Here is a 13187-nt window from a genome sequence, read left to right as displayed (position 1 = left end):
AAGCCTAACGCTCTACCGACTGAGCTATCCGGGCTCAAGCGAGGTGAACTCACGTAATAATTGGAATTAGAATTTACATAAATTTATTGAAAGTGAAATGATCTGAAGTTTAAATTATTGACGATTCTTTAAAAACAGAGTCGCCCGAAGAGGGACTCGAACCCTGGACCGTTAGGTTAAAAGCCTAACGCTCTACCGACTGAGCTATCCGGGCTGAAACGAAATGAACTCCCGTAATAATTGGGATTAGAATTTCAATGATTTTACTGGAAATTAAATGATCTGAAGTTTAAATTATTGATGATTCTTTAAAAAAAGAGTCGCCCGAACAAGGAGTCGAACCCTGGAGCGTGTTTTGAAGCCTAACGCTCTACCGTCTGAGCTATCCGAGTTGAAACGAAATGAACTCCCGTAATAATTGGGATTAGAATTTCAATAATTTTACTGGAAATTAAATGATCTGAAGTTTAAATTATTGATGATTCTTCAAAAACACAGTCGCCCGAACAGGGACTCGAACCCTGGACCGTTAGGTTAAAAGCCTAACGCTCTACCGACTGAGCTATCCGGGCTCAAGCGAGGTGAACTCCCGTAATAAATGGAATAAGAATTTCAATATTTTACTGGAAATTAAATTATCTGAAGTTTAAATTATTGATGATTCTTCAAAAACAGAATGGCCCGAACAAGGAGTCGAACCCTGGACCGTGGTTTGAAGCCTAACGCTCTACCGACTGAGCTATCCGAGCTGAAACGAAATGAACTCCCGTAATAATTGGGATTAGAATTTCAATAATTTTACTGGAAATTAAATGATCTGAAGTTTAAATTATTGATGATTCTTCAAAAACACAGTCGCCCGAACAGGGACTCGAACCCTGGACCGTTAGGTTAAAAGTCTAACGCTCTACCGACTGAGCTATCCGGGCTCAAGCGAGGTGAACTCCCGTAATAATTGGAATAAGAATTTCAATAATTTTACTGGAAATTAAATGATCTGAAGTTTAAATTATTGATGATTCTTCAAAAACAGAGTCGCCCGAACAGGGACTCGAACCCTGGACCGTTAGGTTAAAAGCCTAACGCTCTACCGACTGAGCTATCCGGGCTCAAGCGAGGTGAACTCACTTAATAATTGGAATTAGAATTTACATAAATTTATTGAAAGTGAAATGATCTTAAGTTTAAATTATTGATGATTCTTCAAAAACATAATGGCCCGAACTGGTACTCGAACCCTGGACCGTTAGGTTAAAAGCTTAACGCTCTACCGACTGAGCTATCCGGGCTCAAGCGAGGTGAACTCACGTAATAATTGGAATTAGAATTTACATAAATTTATTGAAAGTGAAATGATCTGAAGTTTAAATTATTGACGATTCTTTAAAAACAGAGTCGCCCGAAGAGGTACTCGAACCCTGGACCGTTAGGTTAAAAGCCTAACGCTCTACCGACTGAGCTATCCGGGCTGAAACGAAATGAACTCCCGTAATAATTGGGATTAGAATTTCAATAATTTTACTGGAAATTAAATGATCTGAAGTTTAAATTATTGATGATTCTTTAAAAAAAGAGTCGCCCGAACAAGGAGTCGAACCCTGGACCGTGGTTTGAAGCCTAACGCTCTACCGACTGAGCTATCCGAGCTGAAACGAAACGAACTCCCGTAATAATTGGGATTAGAATTTCAATAATTTTACTGGAAATTAAATGATCTGAAGTTTAAATTATTGATGATTCTTTAAAAACAGAGTCGCCCGAACAAGGAGTCGAACCCTGGAGCGTGGTTTGAAGCCTAACGCTCTACCGTCTGAGCTATCCGAGCTGAAACGAAATGAACTCCCGTAATAATTGGGATTAGAATTTCAATAATTTTACTGGAAATTAAATGATCTGAAGTTTAAATTATTGATGATTCTTCAAAAACAGAGTCTCCCGAACAGGGACTCGAACTCTGGAACGTTAGGTTAAAAGCCTAACGCTCTACCGACTGAGCTATCCTGTCTCAAACGAAGGTAAATCCCGTAATAATTGGAATTAGAGTTTACATAAATTTATTGAAAGTGAAATGATCTGAAGTTTAAATTTTTGATGATTCTTCAAAAACAGAATGGCCCGAACAGGTACTCGAACCCTGGACCGTTAGGTTAAAAACTTAACGCTCTACCGACTGAGCTATCCGGGCTGAAACGAATTGAACTCCCGTAATAATTGGGATTAGAATTTCAATAATTTTACTGGAAATTAAATGATCTGAAGTTTAAATTATTGATGATTCTTTAAAAACAGAGTCGCCCGAACAAGGAGTCGAACCCTGGAGCGTGGTTTGAAGCCTAACGCTCTACCGTCTGAGCTATCCGAGCTGAAACGAAATGAACTCCCGTAATAATTGGGATTAGAATTTCAATAATTTTACTGGAAATTAAATGATCTGAAGTTTAAATTATTGATGATTCTTCAAAAACAGAGTCTCCCGAACAGGGACTCGAACTCTGGAACGTTAGGTTAAAAGCCTAACGCTCTACCGACTGAGCTATCCTGTCTCAAACGAAGGTAAATCCCGTAATAATTGGAATTAGAGTTTACATAAATTTATTGAAAGTGAAATGATCTGAAGTTTAAATTATTGACGATTCTTTAAAAACAGAGTCGCCCGAAGAGGGACTCGAACCCTGGACCGTTAGGTTAAAAGCCTAACGCTCTACCGACTGAGCTATCCGGGCTGAAACGAAATGAACTCCCGTAATAATTGGGATTAGAATTTCAATGATTTTACTGGAAATTAAATGATCTGAAGTTTAAATTATTGATGATTCTTTAAAAAAAGAGTCGCCCGAACAAGGAGTCGAACCCTGGAGCGTGGTTTGAAGCCTAACGCTCTACCGTCTGAGCTATCCGAGTTGAAACGAAATGAACTCCCGTAATAATTGGGATTAGAATTTCAATAATTTTACTGGAAATTAAATGATCTGAAGTTTAAATTATTGATGATTCTTCAAAAACACAGTCGCCCGAACAGGGACTCGAACCCTGGACCGTTAGGTTAAAAGCCTAACGCTCTACCGACTGAGCTATCCGGGCTCAAGCGAGGTGAACTCCCGTAATAAATGGAATAAGAATTTCAATATTTTACTGGAAATTAAATTATCTGAAGTTTAAATTATTGATGATTCTTCAAAAACAGAATGGCCCGAACAAGGAGTCGAACCCTGGACCGTGGTTTGAAGCCTAACGCTCTACCGACTGAGCTATCCGAGCTGAAACGAAATGAACTCCCGTAATAATTGGGATTAGAATTTCAATAATTTTACTGGAAATTAAATGATCTGAAGTTTAAATTATTGATGATTCTTCAAAAACACAGTCGCCCGAACAGGGACTCGAACCCTGGACCGTTAGGTTAAAAGTCTAACGCTCTACCGACTGAGCTATCCGGGCTCAAGCGAGGTGAACTCCCGTAATAATTGGAATAAGAATTTCAATAATTTTACTGGAAATTAAATGATCTGAAGTTTAAATTATTGATGATTCTTCAAAAACAGAGTCGCCCGAACAGGGACTCGAACCCTGGACCGTTAGGTTAAAAGCCTAACGCTCTACCGACTGAGCTATCCGGGCTCAAGCGAGGTGAACTCACTTAATAATTGGAATTAGAATTTACATAAATTTATTGAAAGTGAAATGATCTTAAGTTTAAATTATTGATGATTCTTCAAAAACATAATGGCCCGAACTGGTACTCGAACCCTGGACCGTTAGGTTAAAAGCTTAACGCTCTACCGACTGAGCTATCCGGGCTCAAGCGAGGTGAACTCACGTAATAATTGGAATTAGAATTTACATAAATTTATTGAAAGTGAAATGATCTGAAGTTTAAATTATTGACGATTCTTTAAAAACAGAGTCGCCCGAAGAGGGACTCGAACCCTGGACCGTTAGGTTAAAAGCCTAACGCTCTACCGACTGAGCTATCCGGGCTGAAACGAAATGAACTCCCGTAATAATTGGGATTAGAATTTCAATAATTTTACTGGAAATTAAATGATCTGAAGTTTAAATTATTGATGATTCTTTAAAAAAAGAGTCGCCCGAACAAGGAGTCGAACCCTGGACCGTGGTTTGAAGCCTAACGCTCTACCGACTGAGCTATCCGAGCTGAAACGAAATGAACTCCCGTAATAATTGGGATTAGAATTTCAATAATTTTACTGGAAATTAAATGATCTGAAGTTTAAATTATTGATGATTCTTTAAAAACAGAGTCGCCCGAACAAGGAGTCGAACCCTGGAGCGTGGTTTGAAGCCTAACGCTCTACCGTCTGAGCTATCCGAGCTGAAACGAAATGAACTCCCGTAATAATTGGGATTAGAATTTCAATAATTTTACTGGAAATTAAATGATCTGAAGTTTAAATTATTGATGATTCTTCAAAAACAGAGTCTCCCGAACAGGGACTCGAACTCTGGAACGTTAGGTTAAAAGCCTAACGCTCTACCGACTGAGCTATCCTGTCTCAAACGAAGGTAAATCCCGTAATAATTGGAATTAGAGTTTACATAAATTTATTGAAAGTGAAATGATCTGAAGTTTAAATTTTTGATGATTCTTCAAAAACAGAATGGCCCGAACAGGTACTCGAACCCTGGACCGTTAGGTTAAAAGCTTAACGCTCTACCGACTGAGCTATCCGGGCTGAAACGAATTGAACTCCCGTAATAATTGGGATTAGAATTTCAATAATTTTACTGGAAATTAAATGATCTGAAGTTTAAATTATTGATGATTCTTTAAAAACAGAGTCGCCCGAACAAGGAGTCGAACCCTGGAGCGTGGTTTGAAGCCTAACGCTCTACCGTCTGAGCTATCCGAGCTGAAACGAAATGAACTCCCGTAATAATTGGGATTAGAATTTCAATAATTTTACTGGAAATTAAATGATCTGAAGTTTAAATTATTGATGATTCTTCAAAAACAGAGTCTCCCGAACAGGGACTCGAACTCTGGAACGTTAGGTTAAAAGCCTAACGCTCTACCGACTGAGCTATCCTGTCTCAAACGAAGGTAAATCCCGTAATAATTGGAATTAGAGTTTACATAAATTTATTGAAAGTGAAATGATCTGAAGTTTAAATTTTTGATGATTCTTCAAAAACAGAATGGCCCGAACAGGTACTCGAACCCTGGACCGTTAGGTTAAAAGCTTAACGCTCTACCGACTGAGCTATCCGGGCTGAAACGAATTGAACTCCCGTAATAATTGGGATTAGAATTTCAATAATTTTACTGGAAATTAAATGATCTGAAGTTTAAATTATTGATGATTCTTCAAAAACACAGTCACCCGAACAAGGAGTCGAACCCTGGACCGTGGTTTGAAGCCTAACGCTCTACCGACTGAGCTATCCGGGCTCAAGCGAGGTGAACTCCCGTAATAAATGGGATAAGAATTTCAATAATTTTACTGGAAATTAAATGATCTGAAGTTTAAATTATTGATGATTCTATAAAAACAGAGTCGCCCGAACAAGGAGTCGAACCCTGGACCGTGGTTTGAAGCCTAACGCTCTACCGACTGAGCTATACGAGCTGAAACGAATGAAACGAAATGAACTCCCGTAATAATTGGGATTAGAATTTCAATAATTTTACTGGAAATTAAATGATCTGAAGTTTAAATTATTGATGATTCTTCAAAAACACAGTCGCCCGAACAGGGACTCGAACCCTGCACCGTTAGGTTAAAAGCCTAACGCTCTACCGACTGAGCTATCCGGGCTCAAGCGAGGTGAACTCCCGTAATAAATGGAATAAGAATTTCAATATTTTACTGGAAATTAAATTATCTGAAGTTTAAATTATTGATGATTCTTCAAAAACAGAATGGCCCGAACAAGGAGTCGAACCCTGGACCGTGGTTTGAAGCCTAACGCTCTACCGACTGAGCTATCCGAGCTGAAACGAAATGAACTCCCGTAATAATTGGGATTAGAATTTCAATAATTTTACTGGAAATTAAATGATCTGAAGTTTAAATTATTGATGATTCTTCAAAAACACAGTCGCCCGAACAGGGACTCGAACCCTGGACCGTTAGGTTAAAAGTCTAACGCTCTACCGACTGAGCTATCCGGGCTCAAGCGAGGTGAACTCCCGTAATAATTGGAATAAGAATTTCAATAATTTTACTGGAAATTAAATGATCTGAAGTTTAAATTATTGATGATTCTTCAAAAACAGAGTCGCCCGAACAGGGACTCGAACCCTGGACCGTTAGGTTAAAAGCCTAACGCTCTACCGACTGAGCTATCCGGGCTCAAGCGAGGTGAACTCACTTAATAATTGGAATTAGAATTTACATAAATTTATTGAAAGTGAAATGATCTTAAGTTTAAATTATTGATGATTCTTCAAAAACATAATGGCCCGAACTGGTACTCGAACCCTGGACCGTTAGGTTAAAAGCTTAACGCTCTACCGACTGAGCTATCCGGGCTCAAGCGAGGTGAACTCACGTAATAATTGGAATTAGAATTTACATAAATTTATTGAAAGTGAAATGATCTGAAGTTTAAATTATTGACGATTCTTTAAAAACAGAGTCGCCCGAAGAGGGACTCGAACCCTGGACCGTTAGGTTAAAAGCCTAACGCTCTACCGACTGAGCTATCCGGGCTGAAACGAAATGAACTCCCGTAATAATTGGGATTAGAATTTCAATAATTTTACTGGAAATTAAATGATCTGAAGTTTAAATTATTGATGATTCTTTAAAAAAAGAGTCGCCCGAACAAGGAGTCGAACCCTGGACCGTGGTTTGAAGCCTAACGCTCTACCGACTGAGCTATCCGAGCTGAAACGAAATGAACTCCCGTAATAATTGGGATTAGAATTTCAATAATTTTACTGGAAATTAAATGATCTGAAGTTTAAATTATTGATGATTCTTTAAAAACAGAGTCGCCCGAACAAGGAGTCGAACCCTGGAGCGTGGTTTGAAGCCTAACGCTCTACCGTCTGAGCTATCCGAGCTGAAACGAAATGAACTCCCGTAATAATTGGGATTAGAATTTCAATAATTTTACTGGAAATTAAATGATCTGAAGTTTAAATTATTGATGATTCTTCAAAAACAGAGTCTCCCGAACAGGGACTCGAACTCTGGAACGTTAGGTTAAAAGCCTAACGCTCTACCGACTGAGCTATCCTGTCTCAAACGAAGGTAAATCCCGTAATAATTGGAATTAGAGTTTACATAAATTTATTGAAAGTGAAATGATCTGAAGTTTAAATTTTTGATGATTCTTCAAAAACAGAATGGCCCGAACAGGTACTCGAACCCTGGACCGTTAGGTTAAAAGCTTAACGCTCTACCGACTGAGCTATCCGGGCTGAAACGAATTGAACTCCCGTAATAATTGGGATTAGAATTTCAATAATTTTACTGGAAATTAAATGATCTGAAGTTTAAATTATTGATGATTCTTCAAAAACACAGTCACCCGAACAAGGAGTCGAACCCTGGACCGTGGTTTGAAGCCTAACGCTCTACCGACTGAGCTATCCGGGCTCAAGCGAGGTGAACTCCCGTAATAAATGGGATAAGAATTTCAATAATTTTACTGGAAATTAAATGATCTGAAGTTTAAATTATTGATGATTCTATAAAAACAGAGTCGCCCGAACAAGGAGTCGAACCCTGGACCGTGGTTTGAAGCCTAACGCTCTACCGACTGAGCTATACGAGCTGAAACGAATGAAACGAAATGAACTCCCGTAATAATTGGGATTAGAATTTCAATAATTTTACTGGAAATTAAATGATCTGAAGTTTAAATTATTGATGATTCTTAAAAAACACAGTCGCCCGAACAGGGACTCGAACCCTGGACCGTTAGGTTAAAAGTCTAACGCTCTACCGACTGAGCTATCCGGGCTCAAGCGAGGTGAACTCCCGTAATAATTGGAATAAGAATTTCAATAATTTTACTGGAAATTAAATGATCTGAAGTTTAAATTATTGATGATTCTTCAAAAACAGAGTCGCCCGAACAGGGACTCGAACCCTGGACCGTTAGGTTAAAAGCCTAACGCTCTACCGACTGAGCTATCCGGGCTCAAGCGAGGTGAACTCACTTAATAATTGGAATTAGAATTTACATAAATTTATTGAAAGTGAAATGATCTTAAGTTTAAATTATTGATGATTCTTCAAAAACATAATGGCCCGAACTGGTACTCGAACCCTGGACCGTTAGGTTAAAAGCTTAACGCTCTACCGACTGAGCTATCCGGGCTCAAGCGAGGTGAACTCACGTAATAATTGGAATTAGAATTTACATAAATTTATTGAAAGTGAAATGATCTGAAGTTTAAATTATTGACGATTCTTTAAAAACAGAGTCGCCCGAAGAGGGACTCGAACCCTGGACCGTTAGGTTAAAAGCCTAACGCTCTACCGACTGAGCTATCCGGGCTGAAACGAAATGAACTCCCGTAATAATTGGGATTAGAATTTCAATAATTTTACTGGAAATTAAATGATCTGAAGTTTAAATTATTGATGATTCTTCAAAAACAGAATGGCCCGAACAGGTACTCGAACCCTGGACCGTTAGGTTAAAAGCTTAACGCTCTACCGACTGAGCTATCCGGGCTGAAACGAATTGAACTCCCGTAATAATTGGGATTAGAATTTCAATAATTTTACTGGAAATTAAATGATCTGAAGTTTAAATTATTGATGATTCTTCAAAAACACAGTCACCCGAACAAGGAGTCGAACCCTGGACCGTGGTTTGAAGCCTAACGCTCTACCGACTGAGCTATCCGGGCTCAAGCGAGGTGAACTCCCGTAATAAATGGGATAAGAATTTCAATAATTTTACTGGAAATTAAATGATCTGAAGTTTAAATTATTGATGATTCTATAAAAACAGAGTCGCCCGATCAAGGAGTCGAACCCTGGACCGTGGTTTGAAGCCTAACGCTCTACCGACTGAGCTATACGAGCTGAAACGAAATGAACTCCCGTAATAATTGGGATTAGAATTTCAATAATTTTACTGGAAATTAAATGATCTGAAGTTTAAATTATTGATGGTTTTTTAAAAAAAGAGTCGCCCGAACAAGGAGTCGAACCCTGGACCGTGGTTTGAAGCCTAACGCTCTACCGACTGAGCTATCCGAGCTGAAACGAAATGAACTCCCGTATTAATTGGGATTAGAATTTCAATAATTTTACTGGAAATTAAATGATCTGAAGTTTAAATTATTGATGATTCTTTAAAAAAAGAGTTGCCCGAACAAGGAGTCGAACCCTGGAGCGTGGTTTGAAGCCTAACGCTCTACCGTCTGAGCTATCCGAGCTGAAACGAAATGAACTCCCGTAATAATTGGGATTAGAATTTCAATAATTTTACTGGAAATTAAATGATCTGAAGTTTAAATTATTTATGATTCTTCAAAAACACAGTCGCCCGAACAGGGACTCGAACCCTGGACCGTTAGGTTAAAAGCCTAACGCTCTACCGACTGAGCTATCCGGGCTCAAGCGAGGTGAACTCCCGTAATAAATGGAATAAGAATTTCAATAATTTTACTGGAAATTAAATGATCTGAAGTTTAAATTATTGATGATTCTTCAAAAACAGAGTCGCCCGAACAGGGACTCGAACCCTGGACCGTTAGGTTAAAAGCCTAACGCTCTACCGACTGAGCTATCCGGGCTCAAGCGAGGTGAACTCACTTAATAATTGGAATTAGAATTTACATAAATTTATTGAAAGTGAAATGATCTTAAGTTTAAATTATTGATGATTCTTCAAAAACATAATGGCCCGAACAGGTACTCGAACCCTGGACCGTTAGGTTAAAAGCCTAACGCTCTACCGACTGAGCTATCCGGGCTCAAGCGAGGTGAACTCACGTAATAATTGGAATTAGAATTTACATAAATTTATTGAAAGTGAAATGATCTGAAGTTTAAATTATTGACGATTCTTTAAAAACAGAGTCGCCCGAAGAGGGACTCGAACCCTGGACCGTTAGGTTAAAAGCCTAACGCTCTACCGACTGAGCTATCCGGGCTGAAACGAAATGAACTCCCGTAATAATTGGGATTAGAATTTCAATGATTTTACTGGAAATTAAATGATCTGAAGTTTAAATTATTGATGATTCTTTAAAAAAAGAGTCGCCCGAACAAGGAGTCGAACCCTGGAGCGTGGTTTGAAGCCTAACGCTCTACCGTCTGAGCTATCCGAGTTGAAACGAAATGAACTCCCGTAATAATTGGGATTAGAATTTCAATAATTTTACTGGAAATTAAATGATCTGAAGTTTAAATTATTGATGATTCTATAAAAACAGAGTCGCCCGATCAAGGAGTCGAACCCTGGACCGTGGTTTGAAGCCTAACGCTCTACCGACTGAGCTATACGAGCTGAAACGAAATGAACTCCCGTAATAATTGGGATTAGAATTTCAATAATTTTACTGGAAATTAAATGATCTGAAGTTTAAATTATTGATGGTTTTTTAAAAAAAGAGTCGCCCGAACAAGGAGTCGAACCCTGGACCGTGGTTTGAAGCCTAACGCTCTACCGACTGAGCTATCCGAGCTGAAACGAAATGAACTCCCGTATTAATTGGGATTAGAATTTCAATAATTTTACTGGAAATTAAATGATCTGAAGTTTAAATTATTGATGATTCTTTAAAAAAAGAGTTGCCCGAACAAGGAGTCGAACCCTGGAGCGTGGTTTGAAGCCTAACGCTCTACCGTCTGAGCTATCCGAGCTGAAACGAAATGAACTCCCGTAATAATTGGGATTAGAATTTCAATAATTTTACTGGAAATTAAATGATCTGAAGTTTAAATTATTTATGATTCTTCAAAAACACAGTCGCCCGAACAGGGACTCGAACCCTGGACCGTTAGGTTAAAAGCCTAACGCTCTACCGACTGAGCTATCCGGGCTCAAGCGAGGTGAACTCCCGTAATAAATGGAATAAGAATTTCAATAATTTTACTGGAAATTAAATGATCTGAAGTTTAAATTATTGATGATTCTTCAAAAACAGAGTCGCCCGAACAGGGACTCGAACCCTGGACCGTTAGGTTAAAAGCCTAACGCTCTACCGACTGAGCTATCCGGGCTCAAGCGAGGTGAACTCACTTAATAATTGGAATTAGAATTTACATAAATTTATTGAAAGTGAAATGATCTTAAGTTTAAATTATTGATGATTCTTCAAAAACATAATGGCCCGAACAGGTACTCGAACCCTGGACCGTTAGGTTAAAAGCCTAACGCTCTACCGACTGAGCTATCCGGGCTCAAGCGAGGTGAACTCACGTAATAATTGGAATTAGAATTTACATAAATTTATTGAAAGTGAAATGATCTGAAGTTTAAATTATTGACGATTCTTTAAAAACAGAGTCGCCCGAAGAGGGACTCGAACCCTGGACCGTTAGGTTAAAAGCCTAACGCTCTACCGACTGAGCTATCCGGGCTGAAACGAAATGAACTCCCGTAATAATTGGGATTAGAATTTCAATGATTTTACTGGAAATTAAATGATCTGAAGTTTAAATTATTGATGATTCTTTAAAAAAAGAGTCGCCCGAACAAGGAGTCGAACCCTGGAGCGTGGTTTGAAGCCTAACGCTCTACCGTCTGAGCTATCCGAGTTGAAACGAAATGAACTCCCGTAATAATTGGGATTAGAATTTCAATAATTTTACTGGAAATTAAATGATCTGAAGTTTAAATTATTGATGATTCTTCAAAAACACAGTCGCCCGAACAGGGACTCGAACCCTGGACCGTTAGGTTAAAAGCCTAACGCTCTACCGACTGAGCTATCCGGGCTCAAGCGAGGTGAACTCCCGTAATAAATGGAATAAGAATTTCAATATTTTACTGGAAATTAAATTATCTGAAGTTTAAATTATTGATGATTCTTCAAAAACAGAATGGCCCGAACAAGGAGTCGAACCCTGGACCGTGGTTTGAAGCCTAACGCTCTACCGACTGAGCTATCCGAGCTGAAACGAAATGAACTCCCGTAATAATTGGGATTAGAATTTCAATAATTTTACTGGAAATTAAATGATCTGAAGTTTAAATTATTGATGATTCTTCAAAAACACAGTCGCCCGAACAGGGACTCGAACCCTGGACCGTTAGGTTAAAAGTCTAACGCTCTACCGACTGAGCTATCCGGGCTCAAGCGAGGTGAACTCCCGTAATAATTGGAATAAGAATTTCAATAATTTTACTGGAAATTAAATGATCTGAAGTTTAAATTATTGATGATTCTTCAAAAACAGAGTCGCCCGAACAGGGACTCGAACCCTGGACCGTTAGGTTAAAAGCCTAACGCTCTACCGACTGAGCTATCCGGGCTCAAGCGAGGTGAACTCACTTAATAATTGGAATTAGAATTTACATAAATTTATTGAAAGTGAAATGATCTTAAGTTTAAATTATTGATGATTCTTCAAAAACATAATGGCCCGAACTGGTACTCGAACCCTGGACCGTTAGGTTAAAAGCTTAACGCTCTACCGACTGAGCTATCCGGGCTCAAGCGAGGTGAACTCACGTAATAATCGGAATTAGAATTTACATAAATTTATTGAAAGTGAAATGATCTGAAGTTTAAATTATTGACGATTCTTTAAAAACAGAGTCGCCCGAAGAGGGACTCGAACCCTGGACCGTTAGGTTAAAAGCCTAACGCTCTACCGACTGAGCTATCCGGGCTGAAACGAAATGAACTCCCGTAATAATTGGGATTAGAATTTCAATAATTTTACTGGAAATTAAATGATCTGAAGTTTAAATTATTGATGATTCTTTAAAAAAAGAGTCGCCCGAACAAGGAGTCGAACCCTGGACCGTGGTTTGAAGCCTAACGCTCTACCGACTGAGCTATCCGAGCTGAAACGAAATGAACTCCCGTAATAATTGGGATTAGAATTTCAATAATTTTACTGGAAATTAAATGATCTGAAGTTTAAATTATTGATGATTCTTTAAAAACAGAGTCGCCCGAACAAGGAGTCGAACCCTGGAGCGTGGTTTGAAGCCTAACGCTCTACCGTCTGAGCTATCCGAGCTGAAACGAAATGAACTCCCGTAATAATTGGGATTAGAATTTCAATAATTTTACTGGA

General features: G+C 38.7%; 29 non-coding genes across 29 annotated transcripts; all 29 read right to left on the bottom strand.

The window, feature by feature from the left end:
- Positions 1 to 141: 141 nt before the first annotated feature.
- On the bottom strand, positions 142 to 214 carry TRNAK-UUU (transfer RNA lysine (anticodon UUU)). Its single transcript has one exon. It is a non-coding gene; the product is annotated as a tRNA-Lys (tRNA).
- Positions 215 to 499: 285 nt separating this feature from the next.
- Positions 500 to 572, bottom strand: TRNAK-UUU (transfer RNA lysine (anticodon UUU)). Its single transcript has one exon. It is a non-coding gene; the product is annotated as a tRNA-Lys (tRNA).
- Positions 573 to 856: 284 nt separating this feature from the next.
- Positions 857 to 929, bottom strand: TRNAK-UUU (transfer RNA lysine (anticodon UUU)). The gene has a single exon. It is a non-coding gene; the product is annotated as a tRNA-Lys (tRNA).
- A 107-nt stretch (positions 930 to 1036) lies between these two features.
- TRNAK-UUU (transfer RNA lysine (anticodon UUU)) lies at positions 1037 to 1109 on the bottom strand. The gene has a single exon. It is a non-coding gene; the product is annotated as a tRNA-Lys (tRNA).
- Positions 1110 to 1396: 287 nt separating this feature from the next.
- Positions 1397 to 1469, bottom strand: TRNAK-UUU (transfer RNA lysine (anticodon UUU)). The gene has a single exon. It is a non-coding gene; the product is annotated as a tRNA-Lys (tRNA).
- Positions 1470 to 2650: 1181 nt separating this feature from the next.
- TRNAK-UUU (transfer RNA lysine (anticodon UUU)) lies at positions 2651 to 2723 on the bottom strand. The gene has a single exon. It is a non-coding gene; the product is annotated as a tRNA-Lys (tRNA).
- Positions 2724 to 3008: 285 nt separating this feature from the next.
- On the bottom strand, positions 3009 to 3081 carry TRNAK-UUU (transfer RNA lysine (anticodon UUU)). Its single transcript has one exon. It is a non-coding gene; the product is annotated as a tRNA-Lys (tRNA).
- Positions 3082 to 3365: 284 nt separating this feature from the next.
- Positions 3366 to 3438, bottom strand: TRNAK-UUU (transfer RNA lysine (anticodon UUU)). Its single transcript has one exon. It is a non-coding gene; the product is annotated as a tRNA-Lys (tRNA).
- A 107-nt stretch (positions 3439 to 3545) lies between these two features.
- TRNAK-UUU (transfer RNA lysine (anticodon UUU)) lies at positions 3546 to 3618 on the bottom strand. The gene has a single exon. It is a non-coding gene; the product is annotated as a tRNA-Lys (tRNA).
- Positions 3619 to 3905: 287 nt separating this feature from the next.
- Positions 3906 to 3978, bottom strand: TRNAK-UUU (transfer RNA lysine (anticodon UUU)). The gene has a single exon. It is a non-coding gene; the product is annotated as a tRNA-Lys (tRNA).
- Positions 3979 to 5704: 1726 nt separating this feature from the next.
- On the bottom strand, positions 5705 to 5777 carry TRNAK-UUU (transfer RNA lysine (anticodon UUU)). The gene has a single exon. It is a non-coding gene; the product is annotated as a tRNA-Lys (tRNA).
- A 284-nt stretch (positions 5778 to 6061) lies between these two features.
- Positions 6062 to 6134, bottom strand: TRNAK-UUU (transfer RNA lysine (anticodon UUU)). Its single transcript has one exon. It is a non-coding gene; the product is annotated as a tRNA-Lys (tRNA).
- Positions 6135 to 6241: 107 nt separating this feature from the next.
- TRNAK-UUU (transfer RNA lysine (anticodon UUU)) lies at positions 6242 to 6314 on the bottom strand. The gene has a single exon. It is a non-coding gene; the product is annotated as a tRNA-Lys (tRNA).
- A 287-nt stretch (positions 6315 to 6601) lies between these two features.
- On the bottom strand, positions 6602 to 6674 carry TRNAK-UUU (transfer RNA lysine (anticodon UUU)). The gene has a single exon. It is a non-coding gene; the product is annotated as a tRNA-Lys (tRNA).
- Positions 6675 to 7862: 1188 nt separating this feature from the next.
- On the bottom strand, positions 7863 to 7935 carry TRNAK-UUU (transfer RNA lysine (anticodon UUU)). Its single transcript has one exon. It is a non-coding gene; the product is annotated as a tRNA-Lys (tRNA).
- Positions 7936 to 8042: 107 nt separating this feature from the next.
- Positions 8043 to 8115, bottom strand: TRNAK-UUU (transfer RNA lysine (anticodon UUU)). Its single transcript has one exon. It is a non-coding gene; the product is annotated as a tRNA-Lys (tRNA).
- Positions 8116 to 8402: 287 nt separating this feature from the next.
- Positions 8403 to 8475, bottom strand: TRNAK-UUU (transfer RNA lysine (anticodon UUU)). The gene has a single exon. It is a non-coding gene; the product is annotated as a tRNA-Lys (tRNA).
- Positions 8476 to 9474: 999 nt separating this feature from the next.
- On the bottom strand, positions 9475 to 9547 carry TRNAK-UUU (transfer RNA lysine (anticodon UUU)). Its single transcript has one exon. It is a non-coding gene; the product is annotated as a tRNA-Lys (tRNA).
- Positions 9548 to 9654: 107 nt separating this feature from the next.
- On the bottom strand, positions 9655 to 9727 carry TRNAK-UUU (transfer RNA lysine (anticodon UUU)). The gene has a single exon. It is a non-coding gene; the product is annotated as a tRNA-Lys (tRNA).
- A 107-nt stretch (positions 9728 to 9834) lies between these two features.
- On the bottom strand, positions 9835 to 9907 carry TRNAK-UUU (transfer RNA lysine (anticodon UUU)). Its single transcript has one exon. It is a non-coding gene; the product is annotated as a tRNA-Lys (tRNA).
- A 107-nt stretch (positions 9908 to 10014) lies between these two features.
- TRNAK-UUU (transfer RNA lysine (anticodon UUU)) lies at positions 10015 to 10087 on the bottom strand. Its single transcript has one exon. It is a non-coding gene; the product is annotated as a tRNA-Lys (tRNA).
- Positions 10088 to 10906: 819 nt separating this feature from the next.
- Positions 10907 to 10979, bottom strand: TRNAK-UUU (transfer RNA lysine (anticodon UUU)). The gene has a single exon. It is a non-coding gene; the product is annotated as a tRNA-Lys (tRNA).
- Positions 10980 to 11086: 107 nt separating this feature from the next.
- On the bottom strand, positions 11087 to 11159 carry TRNAK-UUU (transfer RNA lysine (anticodon UUU)). Its single transcript has one exon. It is a non-coding gene; the product is annotated as a tRNA-Lys (tRNA).
- A 107-nt stretch (positions 11160 to 11266) lies between these two features.
- Positions 11267 to 11339, bottom strand: TRNAK-UUU (transfer RNA lysine (anticodon UUU)). Its single transcript has one exon. It is a non-coding gene; the product is annotated as a tRNA-Lys (tRNA).
- Positions 11340 to 11446: 107 nt separating this feature from the next.
- TRNAK-UUU (transfer RNA lysine (anticodon UUU)) lies at positions 11447 to 11519 on the bottom strand. The gene has a single exon. It is a non-coding gene; the product is annotated as a tRNA-Lys (tRNA).
- A 285-nt stretch (positions 11520 to 11804) lies between these two features.
- Positions 11805 to 11877, bottom strand: TRNAK-UUU (transfer RNA lysine (anticodon UUU)). Its single transcript has one exon. It is a non-coding gene; the product is annotated as a tRNA-Lys (tRNA).
- A 284-nt stretch (positions 11878 to 12161) lies between these two features.
- Positions 12162 to 12234, bottom strand: TRNAK-UUU (transfer RNA lysine (anticodon UUU)). The gene has a single exon. It is a non-coding gene; the product is annotated as a tRNA-Lys (tRNA).
- Positions 12235 to 12341: 107 nt separating this feature from the next.
- On the bottom strand, positions 12342 to 12414 carry TRNAK-UUU (transfer RNA lysine (anticodon UUU)). Its single transcript has one exon. It is a non-coding gene; the product is annotated as a tRNA-Lys (tRNA).
- A 287-nt stretch (positions 12415 to 12701) lies between these two features.
- TRNAK-UUU (transfer RNA lysine (anticodon UUU)) lies at positions 12702 to 12774 on the bottom strand. The gene has a single exon. It is a non-coding gene; the product is annotated as a tRNA-Lys (tRNA).
- Positions 12775 to 13187: the final 413 nt, after the last annotated feature.

The sequence above is a fragment of the Phalangium opilio genome, unplaced genomic scaffold (assembly GCF_054372755.1).
Source record: "Phalangium opilio isolate 3A_F unplaced genomic scaffold, DU_Popi_V2 ptg001170l_1, whole genome shotgun sequence".
In the NCBI taxonomy this organism is placed as follows: Eukaryota; Metazoa; Arthropoda; class Arachnida; order Opiliones; family Phalangiidae; genus Phalangium; species Phalangium opilio.
The sequence above is the reverse complement of the archived record's forward strand: the minus strand, read 5'-3'. Positions and strand labels throughout refer to the sequence as shown.